Genomic DNA, 21801 nt, shown 5'->3' on the forward strand with positions numbered 1-21801 from the left:
GAAATCCTCCCACTCAGGGGCTTAGCTACAGTCCAGTACTCGCCTAAGTGTTAAAAATCCTACCGAGTGGTAAGCGATCCTCCCACTCGGGGGCTTAGCTGCAGTCCAAGTACTCGCCTAAGTGTCAGGAATCCTACCGAGTGGTGAGCAATCCTCCCACTCGGGGGCTTAGCTGCAGTCCAGTACTCGCCTAAGTGTTAAAAATCCTATCGAGTGGTGAGCAATCCTCTCACTCGGGGGCTTAGCTGCAGTCCAGTACTCGCCTAAAAGTACAAAAAATCTTATTGAGTGGCGCGGGTCGCCTACGACCCCCCCTCCCCGGGGTTGCACCGTCAAGAAGAAGGACGAGATTGTGCGTGCAGCCAAAGGCTCATCCAACAGCTGGTACCAAGGCGAGCTGCTTTTAGGAACGTCAAGACCATGCTGAATGCCTCGCTGATGAGCTGATCAATGTTGCCAAGGGCTCGCCCAGCAGCTAGTGCCAAGACGAGCTGCTTTCAGGAACGCCAAAGCCATTGCTGAGTACCTCGTTGATGAGCTGATCAATGCTGCACATGACTCGTCCAACAGGTTGACTGCGGCCTCTTCCTCAGAAGCTGCGTCAAAAGTACAAGAGTCGATCTGAGTGAAGAACGAGTCCCGCTCAAAGACAAACACAACATATTCAAAGATAAACCAAGTTTAGATGAATTCAAAGGTTCCAAACAGCAGAGTAAAGTGCTCGGACGTCAGGCCCGAAGGAGTTTCAACGATTACAAAATCACTCGGCATTCTGAGGCAAATAAATGTGGGGCATAATGTTTTTTCAGTCACTCGTCCGGAGAGGGGCTGGCTGGATCACAGAAACTGTCGAGGTTAATGGTGTTTGCAATGCGGGTGGCAGCCTCAAGGAAGGTGTCCATGAAGGGCCGGAAAGTGTGCTTCTTGGTGTTCGCAACCTTGAGGGCCGCCAATTTCTCTTCTCTAGCATCTTTGCAGTGCACTCGGACCAATGACAGGGCAACATCAGCGCCACAGCGAGCAGCTGATTTCTTCCATTCCTGCACTCTGCCACAGATCTGATTCAGTCGAGATCAGCGACTCGAGATCTTGTGGAAGTTCCGCCTGGGTCCAGAGTTTGGCATCAACCCGAGTCATCGCCGCTTTCAGTCGAGCCAGATAAGCAACAACAATGTCCATTCGTGATTCCAAACGTAACAAGTTCATAGCAACATCATCTTTAACAGGACAGTGGATAGGGTCGAGACCCGTCTCAACCCGTCTAGTCTCGGCCTCAAAGTCCTGACAAAATTCTGCACAATCGAAGAAAATGATGAGTCGACAGTACAACAAGGCATTCCAATCGACGGCAACCGATCAGTCGAATGATGATACCTTCAAGCTTTAGGACCAGTTTTATAGCAAGTCGTCCCAGATAGGACTCTAGCTCGCCCGTCTTGGCTTTGAGGCTTCCGACTTCATTGGACAGGTTCTCCTTGTCCTTCTCAGTTTCTCAACCTCCCGATTAGCGTCAGAGATGGCAGTCTTCAGCTTCGAGTTCTCCTCTTCCAACTTGCTGACCGAAGCCAGCTTCTTGTCTGCAAGCGCCATCTTGTCTCGTGCCTCCTTTTGAGCAGCAGCGAGGTCCAGATCCTTCTTATCCAGAGCTTCCTTCATTTTCTCTAAAGAAACAACACTCTTCAGACGAGCTTGAAGCTGACGGTTTTCACTACGCACATATGTTCATGTGAAGTCACTCGGTTCAAAGAGACTGAAAAGAAAAACACTAAAAGGCGCGAGCCACAAGGTGGACAAGTGTCGATTGGTTACCTCCCATGATGGCCGTTTCTTCCCGAGTAGTCTTGAGGTTCTTCTTCGCCAGCTCAAGATCAAGGTTGAGGCTGATCTGTTGTTTATTCAGTTTGGAAAGTCGAGCTCCAAGATCACAAGACTTTTGCAATGAGCAAGAGAGATATATCAATCGACAGAAAGACAATTACAGTGAAAGTTACTCTAAGACTACTACCGAATCAAACATTCAACAGTAGTCTCGGGGACTACACCCAGTGGGTGCACTTAGCATGCCCCCACTGGTTCAGATCAACACTCTGCATGGTCCGCCCAGCTTGAGTCAAAAAAAGAGGGGGTAGATTCTCATACCACAGTCGACTGCCAGCAGTCGACCGTGGTCTCGGGGACTACACCCAGTGGGTGCACTTAGCATGCCCCCACTGGTTCAGATCAACACTCGACTCAATGACAGTCGAGTGGAGCAGAAGACATATTGAACTCTAAAGAAAGCACACCCCCAATGGGTGATCAGATGCGAAATAGACCCATGATAGTAGATGCACATATGGGCAACAAAGCAACATCGATAGTTTTTTGTGATTCGAAAGTTCAGTCGGGAGTTAACTGACCTTGATGTTGGTCTGCAGAGCAGTGCTGGCGTTATAGGCTACCTGACTGGCCTCGTGCATCACATTCACTTGTTCCATAACAAGATTCACTTGACAAAGAGCCTCCCAGGCAGCACTTGGCGCGTCGTCCGGAGTTTGGTACACAGCAAAGAGTGAGGGCGCCAGGGCGGCCGAAGCACCCATCGGATCAGACGCATGGAGTTGCACTGGGGCAACGGGAGTTGGAGCAGTCAACCCCGATGGGCGATCAGTCGTCAGCGGGTTGGTGAATGTGACGCTGCTCCGAGCCGGATCTCCAGACCGCTCGACCGGCATCTCAAGCACCGGAGTCGACTGAGGGGCTTGGACCTTAAGCACTCTCCCGCTCGAGCCCTTGCCTTTCCTCCTCTCCCTCAAGGGCGCTTCTTCTTCTTCATCGTCAGGAAGCACGACAACGTCTCGTGGTGCTGCAGCTAAAAGGAAAAAATCATCAGAGATTTGGCCGACCGATAAACTCAATTGACAGAACAAGCCTTAATCAAGCAGACTTGCCCGCTCGGGAGGTGGCCGCGTTGTCAGTTTCCTCATCTCCTGGGGCCTTGTCGATATCCATGTCAGTCGCAGCAGAGGTTGGGCTGGAAAGATACAAGATCGACTCGGTAACCAACAGAAATGCCAGTCGAAAGAAAGGAACATAGAGAGATAAAATTCTCACCCAGAGGCGACTGGAACATCCATCTTGATCCTAGGCAGAGTCTTCCGAGCCTTCGGGGGCGCGGCCTAAGGTTGCTTAGCCATCTTTTCAGTCGGCTCAGGAGTCGACGTCCGAGCCCGCTTCTACGTCTTGGTACTGGAAGCCACGGCATTGACCCGCTCGCCTGCTGGATCGTGATGCTGTTTGGATCGACGCTCCAAGCGTGGCGGCGAGTCGACCTCCGCGTCGTCGGCCTCATCGCTCTCCTCCTCGTCGTCACCGTCTGACGATTGATACTCGCCACTCTCATCTGCGCTCTCTTCCCCTTCCTGGTCCTGCTCCCAGGTCTGCTCGCCGTTGGGCATGGAGTACATCTCGGTATAAACCTACAAAACAAGAGGTCGAGTGAATTCCAGTCGGTGCCAGATACAGATACAAGATACATAAGAAATCAGTCGGAGGCAGAAGTTCGAACATTGTCGGGTGGATTGCTGTCACTGAAGGGAGCGACCCTCCTGCCCCCCCTAGGGTTGTCCTTATTGCCCGTGATGCTCTTCAGCCATCCAGCCACCGTCTTGGCCGAGACTTCCTCCGGATGAACCCGAGCGGTGGCGTTGGCACCGGAGTACATCCACATCGGATGGTCCCGAGCCTGAAGAGGCTGGATGCGTCAACTGAGAAACACCTCTAGTAGGTCCATCCCGGTTATGCCTTGATTGATCAACTGGACCACCCTCTCGACCAACATGTCCGTCTCCATCCTCTCTGCAACAGTCACTTTCAGCGAGGAAAGAGTTTGAACGCGATCAAAGGAGAAAGGAGGAAGTCCAGTCGACTGACCCGGGGTAGGGACGTCCTGGCAGTAGAACCATGTCAACTGCGAGTCCCTGATCGACTCGGGAAGAGTCATGGACGGAAAGGAGCTCCTCTTCCTCTTCTGGATCCCCAAACCACCACAATTTGAATGACATGCGTTTTCTCGTCACCCGAGTTGGCCTTCTTGACCGACTGGGAACGGACAGCGAAGATGTGTTTGAAGAGACCCCAGTGCGGTCGACAGCCAAGGAAATTTTCACACATGGACACAAATGCCGCGAGATAGATGATGGTGTTGGGAGAAAAGTGATGAAGTTGGGCTCCGAAGAAATTCAGAAAACCCTGGAAAAAGGGGTGCGGAGGAAGCAAAAAACCTCGGTCGACGTGGGTGGCGAGCAAGACACACTCACCCGGTCGCGGCTCCGGCTCCGTCTCCCCCTCCGACAACCTCGCAACACCATCGGCGACCAACCCGAGCTTGGCCAGCTCGTCCAGGTCCTCTTGCCGGAGCGTGGATCGGATTCAGTCGCCCTGGATCCATTCCGTCGGCAGCGCCAACCGCGACGACGACCTGCGGTGGGTCTTCTTACGCTTTGCCGCCCCCGTCGCCTTCTTTGCGCGCTCCAGCGCCGCCATCTCGTCCTTCACCATTGCGGCGGAGCGACGGTGCCGAGAGCGGAGGAGCTGTGTGCGGAGGAGAAGCAGAGGAGAGAGAGAGAGAGAGAGATTGGGAGCACACGGCGCAACGCCTCGGCCTCGCCGCCTTTTAAAGGCCTCCGAGTGGCCCACTTCCGAGTGGCTGACGCGCAGGCCCGGGCGATCCTATGAAATCTCCGCTACAGTCGCACGCCCGGTACGTGGTGAAAAAGGTGGCGCGGAGATCGAGGCATCCCTGCTTATCCATCCCGATTACCACGACGCCCTCCGTCCCGCGCGCTTCCCTGAAATTTTGAATCCCGCCGAATCCGGGATACGCAATAACCAATCGCGCCGGAGATCACGCAACAGAAGACAACGATCGACGGATGATGTCACTAATCCACTCGACAACTTCAAAATTGATCGAGGCAACTGAAACGAAGCTAAAGGTTCAGACGCAAACCTTCCGTTCGACGCAAGTACTCACGAAGCACAAAGGTTGAAGCGAAGCCCACTGCGATCTTCTTTTCCACTCGGTCCTCAATCCATTCGGGGGCTAATGATGAGGATATACACCTAGGGTAGGGTCACAGGCCTAGCCTAAGAGCCCCATCCAAGGTCACTACCTTAGAAGACAAGAAGTCCAAGAGGCGACGAAGAACCCCCAATCAAAGGTGTCGAGTGAAATCCACTCGACCAACCATATCCACTCGCAAGATGATTCCTACCTGTTGTCACTCGACCATATGAGGAATCACTTGACCTATCAAAGACCAGGAGTCACTCAGCACTGCAGTGGTCGGACATTCACTTCATAGTCTTTAAGGTCATTAATAACACTTATGACTGGCGTTATCAGTAACGCCCCTACTTTATGTACATTAAGCTCCTTGTAATGGAGGATGGCTGGGGTCCTGACGCACTCTATATAAGCCACCCCCTCCTCTGGGACATGGGTTCGCACCCCCTGTAACATCACACATATAATCCAATCGACCGCCTCCGGGCACCGAGACGTAGGGCTATTACTTCCTCTGCGAAGGGCCTGAACTCGTAAACCCCGTGTGTACACCTTCACCATAGCTGAGATCTTGCCTCTCCATACCTACCCCCCTTTATACTGTCAGTCTTAAAACCACGACACTACCTTCTGTAACGCCCCGGATACAACTTTCCATATTCGTAACTCCAACTCTTGCCTTTTCCGGAGATGCGATATGATATTTCCTTCGTGGTTGGGTTTTATCTGTTGTTTTGCATTTTTGTTCTTGTTATGCATCTCATCTCATGTCATCATCTACATTTCATCTGCATGTTTTTCAAAACTTGCATCCGTCCGGGTTTCTCCGGTCCTCTCCGTTGTCCGTTCTGAGCCCGAACACACTTGCACGCGCCCGCGGCACCTCCGAAATATTATTTTATTAGTGGCATAAAAATGTTCTCGGAATGGGTTGCAACTTGTCGTGCGGTCTTATTATAGTGTAGACAGGCCGCCTGCCAAGTTTCGTCGCATTCGGAGTCCATCTGATAGCCCAACCGTTAAATGTATAGCGGTACCGTTATCGGTACCTTCGTCGGACGTTTCGGCTTCCGAAACTGTCGCCGGGCGGCACCTCTCTTCTCTCCCCTCAGTCCAGACCCTCTCGTCACAGCCCACCTGCAGCCCACCTAAAACCCCCTCCGCTCCGGACCGCCAGATCGAGATCCGAGGGTCCGAAACCCCTCCAAAACCCCCCTAACCCTAACCCTGCCTATATAAGGAAGGCTAGTCCTTCCTAATCTAGAATCCTACCCCCCTCCTCCTCTTTTTCCACGCCCCCAACCTGCAGCCGCAGCCAACCCACATTCTCCTCGTTTTTCGGCGAGCTCCTACCTCTCCCTGCCACTTGTCGCCTCCGGAATGGTCGCGCCGTCACCAGCCGACGCTTCTCTCCAATCGGTGCGCGCCACGTCCTCCTCGCCACCTCACCCCGCGCCCCTGGCCACCTCCCGCGGCCCTCGCGGCCCGCTCCAGGCCCGCCCCGGGCCGGATCTGGGCCCAAAGGAGCCCGAGCGCGTCCGCTTTCCTGGCTCCTCCCCGAGCATCCCGATCTGCGCCACCGGAGTTCTCCGTCGCCTTCTCCTCGTCGCCGCCGTCCGCCGGCCTCGCGGAGCGTCGCTGCCCGCTGGAGACCGTCTTGCTGGACCCAGGTCGCCGCTCCGCCCCGTCCTGCCTTCTCCTCTCTCTCCCTCACCCGTTCTCTCTCTCTCCGTGGACAGCGCCGCCGCAGGAGCTCCCATCGTCGCCCGGCCTCGCCACCACCGGGAACGGATCCGGCCGGACCCGATCCGCTTGGATCTGGTCGGGGCCCCTCCCGCCTCGCCTTGCATCGCCGGCTTCTCTCGCCGGAGAGCCAGCCACCGCCACCGCCTGTGTCCTCTGCTTCCAGGAGGAGGTGCCCGCTCGTCCGCGTCGTCGCGCATTGACCGGCCCCCAACCCCCCCTCGTTCGGCCCAACAAGGACCAACGGCGACCAGCCCAGCCGTGCCCAACGCAGCTCCCCGCCAAGCCTGCAGCCAGCTCCACCGACTGGGCCGAGCCCATGGGTGAGCAGCCCCCTCCAGATCCCCCCTCCTATGCACTATTGGGCCAATCAGTTTCGGCCCGCGTAGGTTTTTTTTAGCATCTGTGAATTTGTCTAATTATCCAGCGATTAACAGTTTTACAGAAAACCCCTCAATATTCATGCATTTAATATCTCACAAACCGTGCATCGGATTAAAATGATTTAAACATGTAAAATGCTAGAATTTTGTGTAGATTAATAATATGCCATTTTCATTCCATGTTAAAATGTTTAACTTGCTATTTATTTAAATTTGCTAATATGCCATGCTAAAATGCTTTAATTCATAACTAAATAACCGTAGCTTGGTTTTAAATAAACTTTAGTTTATATGTAAATGGGGTGGAAAAATGCCTAGATTAACATGGTCCACTTTATGTTGCTGTTAACAACATTAAAATTGTGTTTAGGGCAGAACAGTACCAAATTCATAATATGCACATAGGGATTTTCCGGAATTGTTGTTTGTTATTCCGGCCTCATTTAAACTTGTCTTGATAGGTAGTTTTTCATATGCTTCACCTTTTGCCATGTTTAACAACATTTAATGTTGTTGGGTACCTAAACGAGAGCGAACTAAACAACTTGGATGTGGTGTTTCGTCAATATGCAACTTGTTGCATATTGAGCTCCACTTAACATGTAATGGTGTTTGTTGCACTTTCCCATGCCATGCCTCATTAAACTGGACATGCATCATACTTGTTTGTGCATCATGCCATGTTTACGCTCGTGCATTTATCATATTGTTTGTTTCTTTCCGGTGTTGCTTCTTAGTTCCGGTAATGTTGTGATTGTGAGGATTCGTTCAACTACTCCCGTTCGTCTTCTTCATGAACTCGTTCTTCTTCCTAGCGGGATTTCAGGCAAGATAACCGCTACCCTGGATCTCACTACTATCATTGCTATGTTAGTTGCTTCGTTCTATCGCTTTGCTGCGCTAACTATTCTCTTGCTTTTTAAGCCTCCCATATTGCCATGAACCTCTAACCTTTGACACCTTCTCTATGCAAACCGTTGTTTGGCTATGTTACCGCTTTTGCTCAGCCCCTCTTATAGCGTTGCTAGTTGCAGGTGAAGTTGAAGATTTTCTTCATGGTGGACAGGATTTTGGTTGGGATATCACAATATCTCTTATATTATTAATGCATCTATATATTTGGTAAAGGGTGGAAGGCTCGGCCTTATGCCTGGTGTTTTGTTCCACTCTTGCCGCCCTAGTTTCCGTCATACCGATGTTATGTTCCCGGATTTTGCGTTCTTTACGCGGTCGGGTGATTTATGGGACCCCCTCAACAGTTCGCTTTGAATAAAATTCCTCCAGCAAGGCCCAACCTTGGTTTTATCATTTGCCTCACCACCACCTATATTTATCTTGGGAGTAATTAACCCAAGGGTCATCTTTACTACAGCCCCCCGGGCCAATGCTTGTCTAAGTGTTGGTCTGAACCAGAGCCACTTGCAGCGCCATCTCGGGGAAACTCGAGGTCTGGTTTTAGTTGTACGTAGTGTTCATCCGGTGTTGCCCTGAGAACGAGATATGTGCAGCTCCTATCGGGATTGTCGGCGCATCGGGCGGTCTTGCTGGTCTTATTTTACCATTGCCGAAATGTCTTGTAAACCGGGATTCCGAGTCTGATCGGGTCTTCCTGGGAGAAGGTATATCCTTCGTTGATGGCGAGAGCTTGTCATGGGCTAAGTTGGGACACCCCTGTAGGGTATAATATTTCGAAAGCCGTGCCTGCGGTTATAGGCAGATGGAAATTTGTTAATGTCCGGTTGTAGATAACTTGACACCAGATCCGTATTAAAACGCATCAACCGTGTGTGTAGCCGTGATGGTCTCTTTTCAACGGAGTCCGGGAAGTGAACACGGTCTTTGGGTTATGTTTGACGTAAGTAGGAGTTCAGGATCACTTCTTGATCATTGCTAGTTTCACGACCGTTTCGCTTGCTCTCTTCTCGCTCTTATTTGTGTATGTTAGCCACCATATATGCTTAGTCGCTGCTGCACCCTCACCATTTTATCCCTTCCTTCCCTTTAAGCTTTGCTAGTTTTGATACCCATGGTAATAGGATTGCTGAGTCCTCGTGGCTCACAGATTACTACAACAACAGTTGCAGGTACAGGTTTCGCGATGATCTTGACGCGAGAGCGATGTTTGCTTGTCTTGGAGTTTCTTCTTCTGCTTCTTCTTTGATCAGGGGATAGGTTCCAGGTCGACAGCCTGGGCTAGCAGGGTGGATGTCGTTTGGGTTTCTGTTTGTGTTTCATCTGTAGTCGGATGATGATCTTATGTATGATGATGTTTTATTCATGTGGCATTGTATGCCTTATGTATGTATCCCCATCTATTATGTAATGTTGACGTAATGATATCCACCTTGCAAAAGCGTTTCAATATGCGGGTCTATTCTTGGTGGGACCTTCGAGTTCCTTTTGGATAGGGTCGTATATTGGACGTGACACCTTCATTCCAAAATAATTGAATAATTGAAGTTCTCGACTAGTCTCAAGTCAAACTTGTTTAAGTTTGTTCTAGTTCATAGAAAAAATATGTTATCATCTAGTAGAACATGAAATTAGTCTCTTGAAATTCTTTATGCCATATATTTTTGTATTGTTCTGTGTTTGTTGTTGTAAATCATAGGAAATTTTTGTGTACAGTTGGTTCAACTTGGACAAACTTAGAACTTCAGTTATTTTGGAATCTGAGGAAGTATGTAATACACCAGTACTCTTGCTGTTCACAGTTACTCCCTCTGTCCCAATATATAAAAACGTTTTTGACACTAGTATAGTGTAAAAAACGTTTTTTACTAGTGTAAAAAACGTTTTTATATTTGGAATATTTTGGAATGGAGGGAGTATTTTGGAACACCCCCCAAGATAATGAAGTTTACGACCTGCGATGCAAATCATGGTGAAGATTACAACTTGCCCCTTCGGGTTAAAAGGGTAGTTTAGTACATTTAGTTTTGAGATATCAACATTGCCTGCAAGCAGAACTGAACGAGATTCAAGTGAAATTAAGAATGGGTGGCTATTTACAGTGTGCTGATTGCATCTCCAAAGCGGACCGCAGTCCGCCAATGTGTCCGGACGTCCGTTGTACCCCTCATTTCTCTCTGTTCGGAGCGCAGAAGGTCGATGCTGACTATTTTTTTTTGGACCCCGATAAAATTCGAACGTTCGGATTTTAAGCATTTCATCCCGAACGTTATTACATGGCAACTTTAATTGACGGAGGTGGCAATTTTAGTTGTTAAGACATGGCAACTTTGTCCCATTTTGTTTTTTCAAGAAAATTGCAAAGTATGCCAATCTCACATGAACTAAAGTTGCCACAAAATAACGTTCGGGTTGCCATGCTTAAAATCCGAACGTTCGGGATTTATCATTGTCGTTTTTTTCCTTTGCATTAGCAGAAGGCTTTGAAACCTCCTAACATGTTTGGCGGAAGCCACATTACTTCATTTCTTTCAACTACAAACCTCCTAACATGTTTGGCAGAAGGCTTTCAACGATACAATTATTGTCATGATTCCGAAATGCAGCTCACCGGAGTTGCTCTCACAGTTCCGACCGATCAGCCTCTGTAATGTTCTCTATAAAATCGCGACGAAGGTACTGGCTAACCGGTTTAAGGGCATACTACCGGTGCTTATCTCTGAGGAGCAAAGTGCCTTCGTCCCGGGGCGGTTGATTACTCATAATGTGTTTGTGGCGTATGAATGCATGCATGCCATTCGCAATCGGAAGCGGAAGAAACCTTTTTGTGCAGTTAAACTAGATATGATGAAGGCGTACGACAGAGTCGAATGGGCCTTCCTTAGGCAGATGATGGAGCGGTTTGGTTTTGCATAAGGATGGATTGCCATGATTATGCGGTGTCTCTTTTTTTTGCGGGGTAAAGGAAGATTCTATTACTTAAGGAGGCAAATCAGCCAAAACAAGTTTTACAATGTCACTCAAACCTGAGCCCAACCATACTGCAGTACGAGGGGTGCTCCTCCCATATGCAGCTAGTGCATGGCTGGCTTTATTTTGCGAACGACTAATAGCAGTAATAGAAATCTCCCTAGGGTCATCAACAACCATCCTCTTGATCTCTTCCACCATCACACGGACCCTCGAGCGATCGATCGTCCTGGCGTTCAACAACATGACAGCTTCAGCGCAGTCCATCTCGATCACAATGGGCAACTCGGTACGGTGTAGCGCGAGCTCGAGTCCCTACTTGCAGGCCGTTAATTCAGCTTCTAGGCTATTATCATATGTGCGTATTTCTCTGCATGCGGTGAAGATAATTTCCCCTCGCTCTGTACGTAGCACCATCCCTCCACCCGCAGCCCCAGTGGCGGGTACATGGCTTCCATCGACGTTTAGTTTTGTCCAACCGGCCGGTGGTAAAACCCAACGCTGCTCATACTTCTCTGTGTCAAGGTAGCTAGCCGGGGCACCTAGCTGAATGACCATTTTACCTTTTTCCATATCACCTTTGGGCCATTCTTGAATACACAACTGTGAGTTGATGTATCCATGGAGGAACCTGCAGGATGCCTCGGTTGGTGGAGGAACTTTACCATGGGTAATTTCATTACGTACATACCAAGCACGCCACATGATCATGAGGACTACCATGCGTGTAGTTTCCGAGAGTGGGTCCAGCAGCGAGAAAAGCCATTCTGGTCCTGTGTTCCGGATGTCCTCCACCTTGGGAATAGGCCAGTCTAGCGCCATGGCTCTCCACAACTCCGCCGCAAGGGGACACCTGCACATCGCATGGAAGCTGTCCTCCCGTTCAACACCACAAAGGGGGCACACATCAGTAAGCTCGAGATGACAATGGCATTTATTTGCCCAAGTTGCGAGTGAGTTGGACACCAGTCTCCATGCAAAAACGCGTATCTTTGGGGGAGCAGGGCACCCCCATATGGTCTTCCAGATGGCGCGACGACCATCCGGTGCCCTGCTCGTGGCGGTTGCCAATGGACGCTCGCGCTCGTCCATGGCAAGGCGGTAGGCGGAGTGAACGGTGAAGATACCGTTCTTCTCCGGAGCCCATGCAATGATGTCGTCGGTAATGCGCGGTGACGTGCGGATGTTGGTGATGGAGTCCACGTCCACCGGGAGGAAATATTGTCGCAACACGTCCATGCGCCAAGCGCTGGACGCATCTAGTAGGTCCGCCACTCGGCGGAGCCTGCAAGTCCCCTGCTACGTGATGGGTTGGCCCGTCGGCTTCGTGGGTAGCCAACGGTCCCGCCAAATATGAATGCTTTGCCCATTGCCCACACGCCACACTAGGCCCTTCTTCAGGAGCTCGAGTCCATATTGTATGGCCTGCCACGTGGGGGAGGCATTCCCGGAGAAGACAGTATCGTCAAGACATCCCTCCGGATATTACCGAGCTTTCAACACCTGCGCACATAGACTGTTAGAATTTATTAAAAGTCGCTACGCTTGCCTCACAAGGAGGGCTTGATTAAAGAGACGAAAGTCTCTAAATCCCAGCCCTCCTTTCATCTTATGTGCCTGAATATTATTCCACGCCATCCAGTGAGTTTTCCGTTTGCCCTCAACAGAACCCCACCAAAAATTCCGTACCATCCTGTTAAGATCATCACATACTGACATAGGCAACTTAAAGACGCCCATAATATAAGTGGGGATTGCCTGCGCCACGGCTTTGATCATAGTCTCCTTGCCTGCAAGTGACAGGGTGTCTCCCCATAATCCTTTTCAGAAGCCTTGGCTGCAAGTTCTGAAATTTACCTCTGCTCATGCGCCCGTCCGGAGTGGGTAGGCCTAGGTACTTCTCCTCAAAAGTGACCAAATCAACATGCAAAACATTTCGGATCATCTCCTGGCTGTCTGCTGGACATGCTTCCCCAAACAGTACACTACACTTCGCTGGATTGATACATTGGCCTGTTGCTTTCTCATACATAGTAAGCACCTCCTGTACCTTACGAGCCTGTTCCTCTTCTGCTTTAAAAAACAGTAGGGTGTCATCTGCAAAGAGCAAATGAGAAACACCCGGAGCTCTACGACACACTTTTAACGGTGTGTAATCACCTTTTACCTCTCCATCCTTCAACAAAGCCGAGAGTCCATCAGCTACAAGAAGGAACAAAAACGGGGAGAGTGGATCTCCTTGCTGAAGCCCACGCGACGGTGCGAACAAATCCAAGAGGGTCCCATTAAATTTAACTGTATATCTCACCGAGGTGACGCATGTCATAATCCAGTCCACCCAACAGCGAGCGAAACCCATCTTTTGCATCATCCGCTCCAAGAAGGTCCAATCAACCCTGTCATAAGCTTTAGACAAATCCAACTTATAAGCACAAAAACTTTTGTTTGAGTCTTTTTCTTGCTGAAAAAAGTGAATGCACTCGAAAGCAAGCAGTGCATTGTCAGTGATCATCCGCCTCGGGACAAAGGCACTCTGCGCTGGTGAAATGATATCATTCAAAATGGGACGCAAGCGATTTACCAGACACTTTGCCACCACCTTGTAGATGACGTTGCACAAACTGATAGGTCGGAACTCTGTGAGCCTCTCGGGGTTATCTACCTTAGGGATGAGAACAATGGAAGTATTGTTCACACCTTCAAGCATAATACTAGTGCGAAAAAAATCCTTCACCCCGGCAATAACTTGCTCTCACATGACTGCCCAATTCCGCTGAAAGAAACGGGCAGGGAAACCATCCAGCCCCGGCGCTTTGAGGGGCCCTATCTGGAATAGTGCATCAGCTATCTCCCTTTCCGTGAACTCTGCACACAGGCCATCATTCATATTGTCAGTGACACGGGCATTAATTAAGTCAATCACCGGATTCGAACAGAGAGTTGCATCGGCGTTAAACAAGTTAGAGAAATAAGCCGACATAGACTCGTGATCCTTGTGTGTCACTCCTGCATCATCAACGAGCGACTTTATGCGATTTTTTCTTGCACGCCATACTGCTTTCTGGTGAAAAAACGTGTGTTGCGGTCACCTCCCAGCAACCACGCCATACGAGATCTCTGCATCCAAAGCATCTCCTCCCTGTACAGGAGTTCATTCATCCGGTCGGTGGCCTCCCTAATTTCCTTCCTGTCTGCATTCATAGACATAAACTCTTCCAAACGTGAGCGGGACTTATTAATTTCCTTGATAACGTTACCAAATTTTTTGCGGCTCCATTCTTGTAGTTTTTTCATCATATTACCCAACCCGACCGCAATATCACCCAGGTTTAGCATAGCGCCCATCTCAGTCCAAGTATGCATAATTACCTCCGGGAGAGCGGGGTCTCTCTCCCACATTACCTCATATTGCCGACACCTCCCGCCGGTCGGCGGTAGGGGCTCCTCGAGCATGCACCTAAGCAAGATAGCCTGGTGGTCCGAGCTAGGCGCCACTAGGTGCTCCACCTTGGCATCCGAGAAAAATATCCCACCAAGAGTTGTTGGCGACAACGCGATCAAGACGGACTCTGACATTTGCCCGACCAGCTCGCCGATTATCATAAGTGTATGGCAGGCCTGCAAAACCAAGATCTCCCAAACCACAAACTTCTAGAACATCATGAAAGTCAATCATCTGACCTGCCGACCTTGGCGTCTCGAAGAAGTGCTCAAAGCTCCACATAGCCTCGTTGAAATCTCCAACCACGACCCACGGCATGTCCGCCTGCTGGTGAAGATTGCGGAGGAGAGACCACATGTGATGTCGATCCTCCGTCCGGGGCTCGCCGTAGACGCAGGTTAGCCTCCAAGGTGGCTCACCCGCCGCAGCAGTCACATACGCATCGATATATCTTTCATTAATAGCTTTTACATCGAGATTCAACGACTCATGCCAATACAAAGCCTGACCACCACTAAGACCCACACTATCAAAAGAATCGAAACCACTTAACCCTAAACGAGCACGGTACCTTTTCATTTTATTTTTAGACTGCCTAGTTTCACAAAGAAAGACGACACTAGGGGAATGAGCCTGTACTAGACTCACAAGGTCACGAACTGTCCGAGGGTTCCCACCCCCCCGGCAGTTCCAACTTAGGATATTCATTGCTCCTGACGGAGCTCCGCAAGCTCCATTAGGTCGCCGGCGGCCCCAGGGCCGGCTGCCTCCATAGTGTTGGTCTGCTCCTCCGTCCTCTGGTCAAGCATCTCCCCTCCTGCAGTCTGTTGCCCGTTCTAGGTCCCATCTATTTTGCGTTTTTTCGGTATACCTGAAAGTAAAGGCTCAGCCGAAGTGGCCGTGTTAGAGTACACCACCAAAGCTTTGTTGCCATCCGCCTCGCCCGAGCCATTCACATGATCCTCTCCTGCGTTCCGCTTGCCCAGCGTGGATAGATCGTCAGATAGTTCAGCGTCAGCCATCCGTGCATCATGTGACAAGTTTTGCATTGCCGGTATGACGTCCGAACTCCTGGGCTGGGAGCTTGCTCTGGTCTGGGCATTCATGCTCCCAGTTCGGCTTGGAATATCTGTAGCATCAGGCTCCTTCACGTCCACTTCAGCACCATGAGTCATAGTACGCATCTGTTCGGCAATCTCTGCTTCCACCTCTACATCCTCACCTTCAATGAAATCTTCAGGACCATGTACCTCCGATAACTCCTCCTCTCGGGCCTGCGGCGGTAGCTCTGCCACTCCCATCTTCTTCACCTGCTTCCACACGGCCCAAGGCCGCACTCGCGGATACAACGCCACAACGGCCACGGATCCCCCCTTGGAAGGCTTCGGGCGGGCAGCATCCACAGAGGGAGCCCCGTAATCGCCCCCACCAACCTCCGGGTTCACCGTGATCACAATCGGCTCCGTGCCTGCAGACTGCGCAGACGACGACATCGCGTGATGGAGGATCTTGCACGGCGGCGACGCATCTGGGAGGACAGGGCGATCAGGCGGCTCACACGGTTTCTAGTGCACCTCAGCCCTGGCCTCAGGTTACTTTATGTATATACAAGCGATCCTTCTCTTGTACGACAGGTTGAGAAACCCTAGCCCGTCCGGATTTTGTGATGCACTCGGTCGCCTCCCGTACCCAGAGTCACCCTTGGCCATGGCGGGATCGTATCGGCAGCAGGTGCCGCACGATCTAAAGGCGGACGAGGCCGCGACGGCTTCGTCGTCCTGCCAGGGCAGAGACACGGAGAAGAGGCCACACGCGGCCAGAGCGACGTCCGGCGGCGGTGGCTGCGGGGCGATCGCCTCCTGATCGCCTGGAACGCTAACCCCTAGCGAAGCGGTACCCATGACGGATTATGCGGTGTGCCTCGTCTGCTACTTTTTCGGTGAAGCTTAGAGCATCTCCAACAGCCGCGCTATGCGCCGCGCGCAAAAAAAAATGGTTTGCCGTGCACGCTTCGACTGGTTTAGCGCGGCCGCTAGCGCTGGCTCCAGCAGCCGCGCTATAATGCAGCGTGCGCGTGCCGCTCCAGCAGCGCAAAAAATTCAGCGCGCGCGACTCGCCGGGCGCGCGCGACTTAGCCACAAAATGAATTTGAAACAATTATCAAAATGCAATGAACATGTGAAATTTGTCACAAACATCTTCCAACCAAGTTCATGCCCATAAGTTCATGCCCACAAGTTCATGCCCACGGGACGGCGCCGGCGCGACGCCACCCGTCGCCGTGGTCATCCGCGGCGGCAAGAAGAGGCTGCGCGCGAGGCCGGCGCTCCGGCGGTGGCGACGCCAACGCTCCCCGCGCTATGGTTTGTTGGAAATATGCCTAGAGGCAATAATAAAAGGATTATTATTATATTTCCTTGTTCATGATAATTGTCTTTTATTCATGCTTTAGTTGTATTATCCGGAAATCGTAATACACGTGTGAATACATAGAACACAACATGTCCCTAGTGAGCCTCTAGTTGACTAGCTCGCTGATCAACAGATAGTCATGGTTTCCTGACTATGGACATTGGATGTCTTTGATAACGGGATCACATCATTAGGAGAATGATGTGATGGACAAGACCCAATCCTAAGCATAGCACAAGATCGTGTAGTTCATTTTGCTAGAGCTTTTCCAATGTCAAGTATCTTTTCCTTAGACCATGAGATCGTGTAACTCCCGGATACCGTAGGAGTGCTTTGGGTGTACCAAACGTCACAACGTAACTGGGTGACTATAAAGGTATACTACGGGTATCTCCGAAAGTGTTTGTTGGGTTGACACAGACCAAGACTGGGATTTGTCACTCCGTATGACGGAGAGGTATCACTGGGCCCACTCGGTAATGCATCATCATAATGAGCTCAAAGTGACCAAGTGTTTGGTCACGGGATCATGCATTACGGTACGAGTAAAGTGACTTACCGATAACAAGATTGAACAAGGTATTGGGATACCGACGATCGAATCTCGGGCAAGTAAAATACCGATTGACAAAGGGAATTGTATACGGGGTTGCTTGAAACCTCGACATCGTGGTTCATCCGATGAGATCATCGAGGAGCATGTGGGAGCCAACATGGGTATCCAGATCCCGCTGTTGGTTATTGACCGGAGAGCGATCTCGGTCATGTCTACGTGTCTCCCGAACCCGTAGGGTCTACACACTTAAGGTTCAGTGACGCTAGGGTTGTACAGATATGAGTATGCAGCAAACCGAAAGTTGTTCGGAGTCCCGGATGAGATCCCGGACGTCACGAGGAGTTCCGGAATGGTCCGGAGGTAAAGAATTATATATGGGAAGTCGAGTTTCGGCCATCGGGAAAGTTTTGGGGTTCACCGGTATTGTACCGGGACCACCGGAAGGGTCCCGGGGGTCCACCGGGTGGGGCCACCTATCCCGGAGGGCCCCATTGGCTGAAGTGGGAGGGGAAACAGCCCCTGGTGGGCTGGTGCGCCCCCCCGGGCCCCCCTCTGCGCCTAGGGTTGGGAACCCTAGGGGAGGGGGCGCCTCCACTTGCCTTGGGGGGCAAGTTTCCCCCCTTGGCCGCCGCCCCCCAGGAGATCCCATCTCCTAGGGCCGGCGCCCCCTGGGGTCCCTATATAAAGAGGAAGGGCGGTGGGAGGGCAGCCGCACCCTGACACCTGGCGCCTCCCTTCCCCCCTTGCTACACCTCTCCCTCCCGTAGTCGCTTGGCGAAGCCCTGCCGGATCCCTGCTGCATCCACCATCACGCCGTCGTGCTGCTGGATCTTCATCAACCTCTCCTTCCCCCTTGCTGGATCAAGGAGGAGGAGACGTCACGCTGACCGTACGTGTGTTGAACGCGGAGGTGCCGTCCGTTCGATGCTAGGATCTCCGGTGATTTGGATCATGACGAGTACGACTCCCTCAACCCCGTTCTCTTGAACGCTTCCGCTCGCGATCTACAAGGGTATGTAGATGCACTCCTCTCTCTCGTTGCTAGATGAACTCATAGATTGATCTTGGTGAACGTAGGATTTTTTTATTTTATGCAACGTTCCCCAACAGGGTTTCCGGCGGCGGCGGTGGCGGCGGCGGCAGGGGGGTCGCGGTTGTACAGCGGGGTGCCGGTGTGCGCGTCCATGGGTGGCAGGGCACCGGCGCCGGCGCGCGCGGGGCGTAGGAGGAGGAGAGGAGAGAGTGCAGCGTGAGCGGTCGAGTGTGCCACGCGCTGTAGTAGGCGCCCGAAATATACCGCGCGGGGCAGTGTTTCCGACAGCGCGCCCAACTCGTTTAGCGCACGCGCCGTTTTTGCGCTCCCGCTGGAGCGACCCGCCGCGTTGCGCGCACGCTAAAACCGACTAATTTGCGGCGCGGCGCTAGTTTAGCGCGGCTGTTGGAGATGCTCTATGGTGGACTCTCACGAGGTTTTCCCCCTTCCAGGGGGCTCCGACAGGGTGATCCTTTATCCCCCTATCTCTTTCTCTTCAGTGTGGAAGGATTTTCTGCGATGCTAAAAAAAGCTCAAGAGGAGGGGAAGGTGAAGGGGGTGAAATTTGGGTGCACTGGCCCCCATGTTACCCACCTTCTCTTTGCAGATGACAATATTGTGTTCTTAGAAGGGTCACATGATAACATGGTGACATTGAGGGATATGTTGGAAATATGCCCTAGAGGCAATAATAAATTGATTATTATTATATTTCCTTGTTCATGATAATCGTTTATTATCCATGCTAGAATTGTATTGATAGGAAACTCAGATACATGTGTGGATACATAGACAACACCATGTCCCTAGTAAGCCTCTAGTTGACTAGCTCGTTAATCAATAGATGGTTACAGTTTCCTGACCATGGACATTGGATGTCGTTGATAATGGGATCACATCATTAGGAGAATGATGTGATGGACAAGACCCAATCCTAAGCCTAGCACAAGATCATGTAGTTCGTATGCTAAAGCTTTTCTAATGTCAAGTATCATTTCCTTAGACCATGAGATTGTGCAACTCCCGGATACCGTAGGAGTGCTTTGGGTGTGCCAAACGTCACAACGTAACTGGGTGGCTATAAAGGTACACTACGGGTATCTCTGAAAGTGTCTGTTGGGTTGGCACGAATCGAGATTGGGATTTTGTCACTCCGTGTAAACGGAGAGGTATCTCTGGGCCCACTCGGTAGGACATTATCATAATGTGCACAATGTGACCAAGGGGTTGATCACGGAATGATGTGTTACGGAACGAGTAAAGAGACTTGCCGGTAACGAGATTGAACAAGGTATCGGTATACCGACGATCGAATCTCGGGCAAGTACCATACCGCTAGACAAAGGGAATTGTATACGGGATTGATTGAGTCCTTGACATCGTGGTTCATCCGATGAGATCATCGTGGAACATGTGGGAGCCAACATGGGTATCCAGATCCCGCTGTTGGTTATTGACCGGAGAACATCTCGATCATGACTACATGTCTCCCGAACCCGTAGGGTCTACACACTTAAGGTTCGATGACGCTAGGGTTATAAAGGAAGTTTGTATGTGGCTACCGAATGTTGTTCGGAGTCCCGGATGAGATCCCGGACGTCACGAGGAGTTCCGGAATGGTCCGGAGGTAAAGGTTTATATATAGGAAGTCCTGTTTGAGCCATCGGGACAAGTTTCGGGGTCATCGGTATTGTACCGGGACCACCGGAAGGGTCCCGGGGGCCCACCGGGTGGGGCCACCTGCCCCGAGGGGCCACATGGGCTGTAGAGGGTGCGCCTTGGCCTACATGGGCCAAGGGCACTAGCCCCTAGAGGCCCATGCGCCAAGATATAGGAAAAAGGGGAGAGTCCTAAAGGGGGAAGGCACCTCCGAGGTGCCTTGGGGAGGATGGACTCCTCCCCCCCTCTTAGCCGCACCCCTTCCTTGGAGGAAGGGGCAAGGCTGCGCCTCCCCCCTATCCCCTGCCCCTATATATAGTGGAGGGGAGGGAGGGCATCCATACCTGAGCCCTTGGCGCCTCCCTCCCTCCCTTGACACCTCCTCCTCTCCCGTAGGTGCTTGGCGAAGCCCTGCAGGATTGTCACGCTCCTCCATCACCACCACGCCGTTGTGCAGCTGCTGGATGGAGTCTTCCTCAACCTCTCCCTCTCTCCTTGCTGGATCAAGGCGTGGGAGACATCGTCGAGCTGTACGTGTGTTGAACGCGGAGGTGCCGTCCGTTCGGCACTAGGATCATCGGTGATCTGAATCACGACGAGTACGACTCCATCAACCCCGTTCACTTGAACGCTTCCGCTTAGCGATGTACAAGGGTATGTAGATGCACTCCCCTTTCTACTCGTTGCTGGTCTCTCCATAGATAGATCTTGGTGTTACGTAGGAATTTTTTTGAATTTCTGCTACGTTACCCAACAGTGGCATCATGAGCTAGGTCTATTGCGTAGATTCTTTGCACGAGTAGAACACAAAGTAGTTGTGGGCGTCGATATTGTTCAATATGCTTGCCGTTACTAGTCTTATCTTGATTCGGCGGCATCGTGGGATGAAGCGGCCCGGACCAACCTTACACGTACGCTTACGTGAGACCGGTTCCACCGACAAACATGCACTAGTTGCATAAGGTGGCTGGCGGGTGTCTGTCTCTCCCACTTTAGTCGGATCGGATTCGATGAAAAGGGTCCTTATGAAGGGTAAATAGCAATTGGCATATCACGTTGTGGTTCATGCGTAGGTAAGAAACGTTCTTGCTAGAAACCCATAGCAGCCACGTAAAACATGCAAACAACAATTAGAGGACGTCTAACTTGTTTTTGCAGGGTATGCTATGTGATGTGATATGGCCAAAAAGGATGTGATGAATGATATATGTGATGTATGAGATTGATCATGTTCTTGTAATAGGAATCACGACTTGCATGTCGATGAGTATGACAACCGGCAGGAGCCATAGGAGTTGTCTTTATTTGTGACCTGCGTGTCAACTTAAACGTCATGTAATTACTTTACTTTATTGCTAACCGTTAGCCATAGAAGTAGAAGTAATAGTTGGCGAGGCAACTTCATGAAGACACGATGATGGAGATCATGATGATGGAGATCATGGTGTCATGCCGGTGACGATGATGATCATGGAGCCCCGAAGATGGAGATCAAAAGGAGCAAAGTGATGATGGCCATATCATGTCACTATTTGATTGCATGTGATGTTTATCATGTTTATACATCTTATTTGCTTAGAACGACGGTAGTAAATAAGATGATCCCTTACAACAATTTCAAGAAGTGTTCTCCCCTAACTGTGC

General features: G+C 51.0%; 1 protein-coding gene across 1 annotated transcript in view; it reads left to right on the forward strand.

The window, feature by feature from the left end:
* LOC119340724 (pyruvate dehydrogenase E1 component subunit alpha-2, mitochondrial-like) overlaps nucleotides 1-9314 on the forward strand; it is a 20403-nt gene extending 11089 nt beyond the window's left edge. Inside the window, exon 9 of the mRNA XM_037612647.1 lies at nucleotides 9258-9314. The gene's annotated coding sequence lies outside the window, so the exon portion shown is untranslated. The remainder of the gene's footprint in view (nucleotides 1-9257) is intronic.
* The last annotated feature ends 12487 nt before the right edge of the window (nucleotides 9315-21801 follow it).

Source organism: Triticum dicoccoides, chromosome 7B, assembly GCF_002162155.2.
Source record: "Triticum dicoccoides isolate Atlit2015 ecotype Zavitan chromosome 7B, WEW_v2.0, whole genome shotgun sequence".
NCBI classification, from domain to species: domain Eukaryota; kingdom Viridiplantae; phylum Streptophyta; class Magnoliopsida; order Poales; family Poaceae; genus Triticum; species Triticum dicoccoides.